This window comes from Nesoenas mayeri (assembly GCF_963082525.1).
Source record: "Nesoenas mayeri genome assembly, chromosome: Z".
NCBI lineage: Eukaryota > Metazoa > Chordata > Aves > Columbiformes > Columbidae > Nesoenas > Nesoenas mayeri.
Window position 1 is genome coordinate 73,826,863 of NC_137542.1, and position 13,128 is coordinate 73,839,990.

Consider the following 13,128-nt stretch of genomic DNA (forward strand, 5'->3'; position numbering starts at 1 on the left):
TCAGATATAGAAAAAACACACTAAACACACTAAGCACAATAAAACATGTGTTTATTCTTCATATCCAAGGATGGGAAGAGAAGTTGAGTACATGATTGCAATGACTTGATAGGGTCTCTGGTTATATTTAGATTTCTAATAGGGAAACTGTTGGCATCTAATCTCAAAATGAGTCAACCTAAAGACCTCTGACCATGTCTACATAATATCCTTCAAGAAGACTGGCTCTGTTAAACTTGTTTTTTCAACTTTTTCCTATGAGGGGCTGAAAGGCTAGGGTTTATTGAGTGTTTATGGTTTCAAAACCTTGGAATATGTAAGGATTGGATGAGCTATTGATTTTGAAGCTGTAACCATTTGAGAAGCAACACTGTTCAATAGCTTAAGGAAACAGCTTAGATAGATAGTGTTTCAATCTCAACTGCTAGACAGAATAAAATGAGTAGAATTCAACCATTCACACTGGAATTACTAAAGAAAGCAAAACGGATGTAAATTTTGCTCTGCAAGTATCTACAGACTGCTCTTTGTGTTTTATCTTACATTTAAAATAATTCCTGTGGAAATTCCAAACTTTCATGAGTTGTTACTGCTAAGATAAGTGAATCAAACAACATTTGAGGATGAAAATTTCTAAGTGAGAAAGAAGAATCTGTGTTTGACCATGTTCAAGTTCAAGCATGATCTGAAAAACAGCAATATATGACAACGTGCTCTGAAAGAAATATTGCCTTCAAATACAAGCTTCTCAGCAAGCTAGATCTCCTCATCAGCTTGATGTCCAGAGAACCTGAGCAGGTTTACCTTTAAACAAAGCCTTTAGGAATAATAGCTGGTCAAGACCTAAAAAATCAGACTCTGAATAACTGATCTAAAACCTGTCAGAATGAAGCATTTGGAAGTGTATTTTATTTAAGAAATCTCAATATCTCTTCATATTGTAGTTATATTTTTCCTTTATGGTTGCCAAACAGTCAAGACAGGATCATCTTTGCTGATCATAAGTGCCTCAAGGTGGTGCAGAGCTGAGCTTAACCCAAATGTGTGATCAGGAGCAAATGGCTACAGAAACAGGACTTCTGTCTCTTTTATACTTCATAGATTACCCTATAGAGTCCTTTCACATTGGCATAACAGTTTTACCACTATACAGCTCATTAGTTCTTGTTATTTCTTAACTGAACAGCTGTGTAAAACATGTTTAATTTATGCCCAGCTTAGGACTGAAATATATTCTCCATAAAACTTTAAAGAGGAAAAAAATAATATAAAAAATATTCCCTCCAGCTTAACGTCACTAACAAATAATGAACTTGTTTATCATTCCTATTTTATGTCTGATACTTCAGGCATTTCAGAGCCCTTTTCAGACTATTATCTACTGCCCTTCAAACCCTTCATGTTGTTATCCTCTCTTTTATATCAGTAATAGGTTTTAAGACTCATAGTAATGAATGCAAATATATTACAGTTTTAGGCAATAAAATTGTTCTTTAGCAGTTAACTACACTCTTTGCAACAGTGAAAAGCATTTTAAATTAGCAGTTGGAGAAAACTAGGACATTGGAACACAAAGACAATATAAGACTACAGCAGTCTATTGGCTGTTACCTAATGGAAAAGTTAGTTCATTAATGCACAAGTCAGTTGTTGATTACAATGGGCTGCCATGTGAATTCTGACCCCTGTCTAATGTCTTGTTCTCAGCTGAAATGGTTTTCTAGAATTCCTGGATAGAGTTATTCACAAGTTTTAAAGAAAGGAGATTTTTTTGTGGCATTGAGAAGGCCGTTTGTCTAGAAAATGAGTAAGCATTTTTTTCAGCTCCCCAGAAATCTCTATCTGTAGTAACATCTCAGCCCCAGTTATAGGAAAGATCCGAGAATGTGCTTATCTCTAAGCAAATACATAGATAAGCTTGATAAAGCAAAAGGAACTATCTATCTAGCTCCTTAGAGACAAGTAGTCCATCCAATAAGATAATAGTGTTGAAGTCATAAAGCTAGATTCAGTATTGCCATACACTGGGAAACTGATAGGTAACCTAATCAAAGATTCTTAAATCTACACTGCTTAACAGAGAACAACCATTTCCAAGTTAGCATTACTCTGAGGTGGTGTGTCCATGAAAAAACAAACAAATTAAAAAGTAAAAAAAAAACCCAGTGCTACACTATGCAGGAGCTCTATTTCAGGGCTCAAAGCAGCATTACAGCATTAGGATGATGCTGTGCCCAGGCTATATAAGCCCTGTTTACAAGCAAGCTCAGCTGGCAGCAATTCAGATCTCTCTATACTGTGCTTCATTGCACTGTGCAGATCTATAGCCCAGGATCCTAAAAAGAACAGAACTCTGTGGGAATTAGAAACCTACTCTAAATGTGTTTAAGTTCCCTTCTGTAAATCAGGAATAATAAATAACACTTTCAACTTTGTGATGGCAAGAGTAAATACATTAAAACTAGGAAGCTACTAAGTTTCTATCACACTGAGGGTTATTTAGTTCTGTTTCTGTGATGGATGGATGAAGTTCAGCATATGTTTTAATTCTTTCCTTGAACATAGTCAGTGCTATTGGAAACTCTCTTCATAACTGGTCTGTCAGCAGTTGATCTGTTTCACAGACTGTAATGTTCTATAATATTTTTTTAGTGGGAAGATGCATATGAAGCAGCTTTTGCTTCATTTTCTTTTGAAGACACCATGCTGATGGATGTTTTAATTCAAAAGCCAGTGTGTTCTTAAAGAAGTACTCCATATTCAGACTCCAAATCTTGTCACTATTGCCTGTTTAATATCTCCTAAATGTGCATTTGTTTTTCCCTCTACCTTTATTGCTAGAAATAAAACTGGTTTAGTCATCACTTCCATTGATTACTGTTCTGCCTCCCTTGTTGGTCTTTCAGTTCTTCCACTCATAATACAAAAGCAATCATTCATCTTCACTGTGCTGAGACTTAACTCAGTGTAACAACAGATCTATTTCGTGTATATTTTTGTTTGAATTGCTACTTTCTGTGAAAAAAAAAAAAAGGTGTTTTTCATTAAGACAGACCTTTCTATAGGGATAAAATATTTTATTTAAATGTTATTTGTATTGAAAACATTTGCCCTCTGTTTTGCTCTCAAACTTAACAAATAAGGGGGAAGGGAGGAAGGGAGGAAGGGAGGAAGGAGGGAAGGACGGAAGGAGGGAAGGAGGGAAGGAGGGAGGGAGGGAGGGAGGGAGGGAGGGGAGGAAGGAAGGAAGGAAGGAAGGAAGGAAGGAAGGAAGGAAAGAAGGAAGGAAGGAAGGAAGGAAGGAAGGAAGGAAGGAAGGAAGGAAGGAAGGAAGGAAGGAAGATGCATTTTTTTCTGACCAGCCTTCTCCAAAAGCATTTAGTAGGTAAATACCAAAGAAAATTAAGCTTAACAGGTTTGGGTATTCAATAAGCAATTCATACAAAAATCTCAGCAAAAGCAAAACATTATTCATGCTGGGGTTTGGTACTTTTTTTTTTTTTTTTTCCCCACATTCATGGTACAGGTAATAATCAAAGTTTTTCAGAACAAAGTACATAGGGGAGATTTTGGTTTTTTCACTTACTCAAAACTCAATGTTCAATCTTGAGCAGGTTATTTGTTTGAGTAGTAACATTACTGTAAAGTAAGGAGGAAAATTACCTCCACAGAGTGATTGTCGATAATTGAGATTTACTGTTGCTGAGGATAGGAATATGTATTTCATATTAATTAGAACTGGCTTGTAATGGTTTGGGGTTCATTTCCTTGTAAATTTTTAAATGTGGGTTTTGCAGTTTCCTCAAAATCTTGATTGAGAGAGTGTGTCATGGCAGAAAGAATTTCAGGAACCAAATGAAGTTATCTGGAAATGGAGATATGATTTGCTTTTAGACAATTCAGTGATGCACTGTCATTGCTGAGAGCTCAAACTGGCCAATTTCAGCACTAAATGATGCACAGTGAAGTGGAAAAATTATTAGTCCATTAATGACAGAATTAGGAAAATAAAGCTATGATCACTTCCCGCATGTTTTGAAAGTCATTAGTCCAGCTATCAAGTCTGTGGATTCCAAGAAAAGGTCAGATATGACTACTGCTTAGTCATGGCACGGTCTCAGTAATTTTATTCCAGACTCAAAGGGTCTGCTCTAAGTTTTCTTGTGTACCATATGAATTACCCATGGAATTTCTTCATAGGCAGTGAGGTAGTAATAAAAATATACCATTCAGCCTATTCAGGCAGGTACTCCAAGTAGTAGGTCTGGCATAATATAAACAACAGAGAAAATAAGCATCAAAAACACTGATGTCTCCAGACCTAGGCTGTTAGCACAAAAACAGTTCCATCAGCTCTTTATAGATTCAAGAAGTGTGACTAGCACAGACATTTTGTTGTGGAAGTGCATGAAGCAACACAATTTCTTTAGAAATATGGAAAGAAGACATCCACAAGAAGCTCTACATGGAACCAACTCATGCACAGCAAGGTCAATGCTATGCTTGAGCACAAAGATAATGTTAAACCTAAGTTGCTATGCCTTGCCTCTGTACCAAAGTCCCCAGAACTACCTACTTAAAGAGAAACATGCAGAGATACCCTAGTTTTGCATGGGCCCAACTTGTGCCCTCCATGCTAATTAACTTGGGCTCTGAGCATCACAAGAAAGTGGCTATCTGGTCTTGAAATTGCCTTGGAAGCAGTATGGTTTCATGTAGTGCTGTGCCAGAGCCAAAGCTTTTCTGGACCCAGGTGGCTGTCACTGCTTCTGTCAGACTTGAGCTGTCTGTAAGAGTGGGATTCATCTCACAACATTAGATGTCTGCACTACAGACATCTACATCTCAATTAGTCACCCTTGTCTCCCTTTATAGTAAATGGAAAGAAACAGGCATGATTCACCTCATCCTAAAACAGACATCTCAAATGGGGATGAATCATCCCCCTCTGGTGTCAGTTTTGCTCAGGAACTGAGAGGAAATGATCAAAACACAGGGCTGGTGTCAGGAAATACATTAGAGCTTGAGACTTAATGAGTTACAACACCTCTTGAGATGGGTCTCTATGAGACATACAGGTAAACAGAGACCAAAAAAAACCAACCAAACAAAAAACCCCTGCTTATTTATGGTCATGTGGCAACTGGTTGGGAAACCCAGGAAGCAGAGCATTAACTCCCAGCCAGGAATAAAGATGGACATTTTAGCCTTGGTTTCAATATTAATGGTGATACTACTGTGTTCAATCAATGATCTGTATGCACTTGCCCACTCCCAAAGCAGGTCGCTAAGTGTGTTGCACCTGTCCACTATCACAACATTAATTGAGCTAAATGAGATGCATAGAATGTTGTAGGCTATAGTGATCAACCTTAGTCACATTTCTTGTTCATTATTTCTTTCTTTTCTTTCTGGTAATTTACTAAAAACAGTGAAGCCTAGTGACAGCAGCATCTCATGGCTCCTATAATCTAGGCAATTTATTTCATGTCTCCATTCACTGATTTTACAGACTCAAAAAGTGAGTTAACAATTCTTCTTTCTTTTTTGTACAGCAATTTTTCCATTAAAACAAGTTTTAGAAGAGAAAGGTGATATATAATACTGTACTGCAGCTGGTCTTTCTCCCCAAATAGCAGCAAAGTGCATTTTTGTTCTATCCAAATGAGAAAACTTCTGCAATTAAGTCTGGATGTTCACAAACTTCATGTTTTTGGGCAACATTTGCATCTGACCTATGTAACATCCACCAGAAGCTTGTGGAGTCCTGTTGTCTAAAATAACAAAAATCAATGTGCAGTGAAAAAGCGTCTAAATGTGGCATTCTTCTACAGCTTGAAACATGAGCAGTTACTGAGGGATGCACAGTGTGATGCCCTCATTTTCTCAAACTGCAGCTCTTTAAAGCTTGCATCTCCTGCCTTTGCTGTTGACATTCAAATTGACTTTTTGCATTTCATAATGGAAATTCCTGTCTTGCTTTCCACTTTATCTGCCAAACTTACTGTTGGGTCTTTCTCAGAGGCACAAGAGTCAGGGGTAAAGCTGACTGAAAATGCACCACTTATTTCAGTCATTTTGCTAAAGTACAACCCAGTATCAGCAAAGCAAGACAGGACTTGGACTGCCGTTGTCATTTACTTTCTCATCAATTGCTCAATTTTCTGACAAGCCTGAGTTCTTAGCTTTCAGCCATTAAAATAGTAGTAGTAGTAAAAGTAATAATAATAATGCAGTCCACTAAGAGAAATGGCAACTTTCCAGCCTTTTAGACAGGAAAGTATCATGTTATTGTCAATGAAGTCTATCTTCTCCACGTAACTTACGGAAATGTCCCGAACACACTGCTCCCAAGCTACAACACTGCCAGGGTCTCTTGTCTGCTTATTCTCCAATACCCTTACTTCTGCAGGATTGGCACGATCTCTTTTTTTAATCTCAGTATCTGATCTCAAAATTCACTGCTGTCAGTTGGAGAAAGAATCAGACACAGAACAGGAAGTTTTTTGAAATCCAAATTGTGTGGGAGGAGAGGCTGCACTCTTACGCAGTGAACACTGTCCTGAAGGAACAGGTTTCTACTTTGCAATATCTAGCAAAATTTGTTGTTCTACAGAAACACCTGCTGGCATTACAGTCCCTGGCTCTGCACATCTGCCAGTCTGCCCTACCACATGGTTTCTTGGGGCAAGAAACAGTCCCTTTCATGTAGCTCAAAAATGTTGAGCTTGCCTGGCTCTACAACAAATAACAAATAGGTAGATTTGGGATCAGAAACCACACAAACGCTATTTTTGCAGATGAACCAGGCCAATTGTCGTGTCAACACCACCACTCTCTAGACAAATAATCCCATTGACCTCAGCAGAGTGTAACTAAGAGGAGAATTCAGCTTCAGAGCCTATCCCCTATGGCTGTACCACAGCACACAGTTATTGCTGTTTGTTATTTTATATTGCAGTAGAACCCACAGGATCAAATAAGGATTGGGATCCCTACTGTGCTAGGTGTAATGCAAACATATAAGCAGTCATGGTGCTTGCACTAAAGAGCTTACAGCCATGTCTCTTAGGAGAACATTTCTGCATCTAGAAGAGACTTCTCTATTAAGAGCTGTTAATTGCTTAATTCAGCCTAATTTTTTTCTCTGCTTAGTTTCTTCTTTTACTCCTGCCTAACCCCCCTAGACCATCCTTAATAATTCTCCTTCCTTCAAAGTATCAGTAGCTTTCCTCACAGTGCAAGCAATTATTATTTGCCCTCTTGCTTCTTGATTGTCTCATCAGACACTTCTTTCCCCATTACTTTCTTATTTTCAAACATTTTCTTACAAACAATCATTTCTCTTAGTTCTTTTTAATTGTAATATCTTTGGATCATTTCCATTGGAGTGTGGGTGAGTGACATGAGAGTTGTGCCTCCTCCCTGGGCCATGATGTCGCATTTCCTTATAGGACTCCCCAAGAGCACATTCACACTCTCTGTTACTCCCTTTGCCTGTTTTTTACTACCAGAGAAATGGTTCATTGTCACCCCACCAGTTTCCTTCACTGTTATTACAACGCAAATATCACATCTTCCATTTACTGAATGCCTGTTTCAGATTATGCCCTGGTGCATGCCTCTCAAGAGGCGTTAGAAGAAGGATTTTTTTTTTTCCACTGTTACAGACTAAATCTCATTTCACTGTTTCCTGCTCATATTTCTGAAGTCTTTAGATCCCTTTGTATAACTTCTCCACCTCTGCTGTAATTTGCACACAGAAATCTCAGCAGACCTTGCCTTTTTGTTGCAGCTACAACTTCAAAAGATTACAAGCTTATAGGAGAAGGTTTGACTCCTTTAAGTTACATGTAACTGTAATTGCAATACTCTACTCAATGGCCAGCACTAGTGTCTACTCCACTGGTTTACTGCTGGTCCCGTTTTAAGGGGATTTTTTAGAAATACAAGGCTTAGGTTGCTTTCTTCTTATGGCATATACAGTGCTGAAATAGCAGTCATGATAGTCCATAAATAAGTTAATGTTATGTTAAATTAAAATTCACCATAAAAATTTCTTTGAGAAATAATATTCTCCAAACACAACTGCTTTCTAGTCCCATACTTTGTAAGGATAGAACGGGGCAGGATAGGAATGATGCATTTTTTCCCTTCTTTCTATAGATTTGCAAAAGATCGAAAAATTGTCAAACAACCTTAGAATTATAGATTTATTTAGGTTGCAAAAGACCTTTTAGATCATCAAGAGTAAGATGAACATGGATTGTGGCTCTGCTGATGGGCAATAATAGTTAAGATAGAGTAACTTAACCCTGAACCTCATCTTTTAGAGTGTCTTGGCTTCCAAAACACCTGGGATAAACAGGCAGAGAAAATTAGATGACTGGTATTAGGTAGGAAGATTTTTTACAGTGCATGGTAATAGAAAGAGATTGTGCCAAGATATTTTCTCCTACTCTACAACGCCACTAGAAAAACACAAAAGCAGTGACTGAAAGTAAATCTCATCTTGCCTATCTTCAGATAGATCGCTACATAAGTCCACTACATTCTCCTTGATGCCAATGGCGACAATTGAGTATGTTATTGCGAGATTGTGACTTCTTAAAAACATGAAATAAATCTGAAGGAATTGTCTAGTGAAAGGATGCTATTTTTATTTCAAGCTAGTAGACTTAAACTAAGTTATACCTTTAAAAGAGCTAGTCAACATTGTGTAGCTTCCTATGTCTTTGGGCATGACAAGAGAAATTTTCTCTGAGATACATTAGTCAATTCTATATGACTTGAGTGTTATTTGTAATGATTAAAAATAAACTTTATTAACCGTGTTTACTTATACGATCTCTTCTGTTATCTTAAGACTCAGAACACAACAGCAATCTTGTGCTGGGAGCAGTTTTGAATGTATTGCTTCAAGAAAGATATGGTCTGGATATAGGGAATTCAGAAAAGATAAATAAGAAGTGACATCAGAAGAGATCTATCAAAATGACCTAAACAGAAAGATTGAGTTAATTCAGGTTGTTCAGTGTAGAGAAGATAGCCTAGGGGTGCTGTCGATAGTAGCATACACATTCGTAGCAGACTGTTGCTGAGGAAGAGGGAACAATCTGTTCTTGATGTTCCTGCCAGGTAGGGCAAGAGATAATTTCAGTACTAAGTTAAAATGGGATTTGAAGAAACTTGTGCCAATTAAGAGAACAAAGCAATGGAATCTTGTGAGCTATGAAAGGAGATGAAACTACCAACGCAAGTACGCAATAGCCATATGGTGCCACCAGTAAGTAATTTAATTCATAAATAATGTCATAAAAATTTGAGATCATTTTCACAGTAAAGAATTGTATATTGTAAATAGCACTTCAGAATCTGCCCCAAAGTTGACCGAGTGAATCTATATCTACCTTTGTGCATTGTTCCCTAATATCTTTATATTAGCTGTTTATTCACTTAAATGCATTCACATTAGACCTGACCACCTTTTGCCACAACTTTTCTTTTGGGATTTTTTAACTTACTCTTCAAATCCTTCAAATTTTTTGTTTCAGTAGGTATCACTACATTTAGCATAAAAAAAAAATAAAAAAAATAAAAAAAATCTTGTAAGCACACTGACTCCCTATCCAAAGATGCAGTCCTTCTCGGCCTGGTTCATGGCTACCATAGTCTCCTTTTTTGAAGATGAAATCTGAAAGGGGGAAACAATGTGTTGCTAGCTGAGAAGCTGACAGAGAGCAACTGAAACAACAGATCCCCTGACAAGTTTTTCAGGTTCAAGGTCAATCAGATATTTTGCAGTCAAAAAGGATTTTGAGTCCCTGTGTGCAGCCAATCAGATCACCCAGTTTTCTTATCTTCATTCTGCCTTTGCTTTAAACAGCATGTTAGTGGATACTGCAGTGGCCCTTTCTTCAAGAAAACTCTGGGGAAGAGTGTCCTTCATCACAATGACTCAGGTTCATTTGTTTTGTCAACAGACCACAGTGTTTTTGAGGCCGCTGTGGGAACCACAGGGAAGATACTACAAACACAATAATGTATTATCTGGGGAAGCATTTAAAGATAGCGAGGGAGTCAGATGTCATCAGGACATGATGCTTCTCATTTCTATGATGAGGTTGAGCAAAAGAAAATAATCCAGGAAAGACACCCAGGTGCACTCACTCTTTCCCTTTCATTATTCTATGCATCAGTTATGCCAAGAAGGAATTTAAAATAATTGTTTAAACTTTATGAGTTTTAAAACAGCTTACTGCTGACAAATAGTGTCATATTCTCCCTGTCTGTCTGCCTGAATTTCTAAAGCTTCTATTTGCACAATATCTGTTTTGGCACCTGCATATTGACAGTAATGGAGAGTGATAGTTATCTGCAGACAATGCAGAGGCACTATGAAATTCCCCACTGTCTCACCAGCCCAGGTAGATCAGACATGAAATAGACTGGTCACCTCTTGGGGAAGGGGGAGAGGGTATCTCACTTTTCTCTGTCTTTCTATAATTGGCTTCTTCACTGCCCCTCCTGATTTTTCACAAGTTATATCTCGTTAATGGGCACAGTCAGGGAAGGAACGCAGCACAAAACGCAGCTTTATTGTGCTTTCTAACATTCACCTTCTGGTGTAAAATGTAGATTTTAAAGCAATAATGATGCTTTTTCATTTCTGCTTGGATTTTAAACACAACTGTCACTTTCCAATTATTAAAATTCAGAATAATACTTGTTTACAGTAATATCTGAACTTCAGCCCTGGAAACAATTCTTAATGGACAGTTTTATAAACAAAAAAATCTTTTTGGATGACTGAACAGAATCACATTAAGCAAACTTTTATAGTCAGAAATAACTTTTTTACTAAGGCAGATCTTCAAGTCACCAACACTCTTCTAATTCAAGAAGCTGAGCCTCTGGCCTGTACAAAATAATGTTGCATCACAACGCTTTTTCCCCTAGTTCTGTGTAGTCATTCTGTGATTTAAACATCACACTTTTATTTTTTATTTTTTTTTCAGTAACATGGATTTTTGCTGCCCTTGTGTCTTACCCCACATCATGTTCTGTAAGCCCAATACTTCTGTTTAGTTTGGACTATGTAATGAAGGACAAACTATTCAAATTACCAATCACAATTTTCTAAAATTATGGCAGAGCTAGTAAAAGTCCCAGTGCTGATTCTCACTCACAAGTGTTGGTGTGGCAGAGAAGAAAGGAATTAAGAGATGCTTATTCTTAGTTTTTGTCCAAGAGAAAAAGTATATTTCTGTATATACCTTGAAAAAACCCCACACATTGACGGATACTATCTAACTCAGTCACTTAAAAATACACAAATGCAAAGATAATCACACAAGCTTGGAATCTACATATGTCAGACCATCATGTCAATTTGTTTTCATTTGCTGTTTTTTAGATAATATGTGTTACTATCATTCTTTATAGTGTTAATTATTATACTTGTCAGCAATTATTCTTGCAATTATATCCAGTTCTCTCCAGTTTTTTAGGTAGCTCCAGTTCAATCAGAATTTAAGAAACTGATTTCACAGTAATCCCTCTGTGAGCTTGTCACACAATATGCAAAGCAGTTTAATGTTCTGATCTTTATGATCGGGATGTCTCATGGTCTAATGCACATTATGTAAGAGTTCTGGTTGGTACTTTATAACCTTTTTCTTTGGGTACCAGTTTATATAACGACCTCTGAAAGATCGGTATCCACCTTATCTCCTTTTATTCTGGGTGGAAAGAATGTTTATTGGATCTTAGATTTCCTCTGCTCTGACAAGTTGCATAGAAATTAGTATATTTTTATGAAACAAAAATTAATAAAAGAATTACTGAAAGGTTTTTTGTCTCATATGGTGAGAAAACAACTTGGATAAATGCATAGCTCTCTGACTCAGGTGCTACATGATGAGTCAGGATAAGATAATACAAAACAAGATGAAACAGAAATCAGATGAACACCAAGAAGTTTGTCGGCTTCCCAGTGACACAGTCATTTCCATCTCACATCCGTTAACCTTTCATGAGCCACAAAAACAGGCTGAAGTCAATCCACCCATGGATTTTCAGCATATTTGTGATTTTCATACAGCTATGCAAAATGTAAATACATTGTAATGTCTATGTAGAAAATTTGTGAAGAAACAACATTTGCCACTGCCTGGAAAACACAGAATTAATGTAACATGAATCCAAGGTTAGAGCTTCATTCTGACAGAAATGATAGACTTCTATAATTATAATAAATAAATAAATAAATAAATTGAAATAAGTTGTCTGACTGGCTCACAAAGACTGAGGTGGAATTTGTCATTATTTCAATACTAAATATTCATTTAATCTAAAATTCCCATTGGATTTGTACTTAGTTATTGATACAATTCTTATCAATGCTAGAACACTGCACAAGTCAGCCTTTCTTGACTTATTTATGTACTCTAAATACAGCAGTCATGCATCAAATTAGAAGTACATTTATAAATAATTTATAAAGGATGAATAATGGATTCTTAGATGTCTTAATAAATGACTTATCAATCATTATAGAATCCAAAGGTCAGAGGTTGCTTCTAAACATGGCAAGTAAACTGCATGAATAATAAGCTGTCCAGAAACCATCATGCTGGAAGGTACTTGTAACTATACAGACAACCATTTATATCGATAACATGCATATAACTAGACTTGGTGAATTATACAATAAGAAAAAAAAAATCAAAACAGAGACATTTATTGTGTATGTTCCTGTAAACAGTTAAACTGCTTCTTCAACGTATTCTAAAGCAGGCAGAAAAAAAAAGAGCTTGAAAATGATCAATGAACACAGGGACAGAGCTCTTCTGAAAAACATATTTCTATTTTTCAACTAATTTATGGAAGACACCCATCATTTGCAAATCTTTTATTAGCAACTTCTTAGTATGTGATTAGTGTGACAGGTGATATAGGTTATTTTTGCACTGTTACTACTCAGGATTCCTTCAGAGATCTATGTATATCAATAAATGAGGAAGCCTGAGTTCCTTATCAGGAATTTCTTATGCTATGTGAAACTTATTCTTTAGCACATATAATCAGCTGATTCAGAAACCTGGGACTAATGACCAACATGAAAAA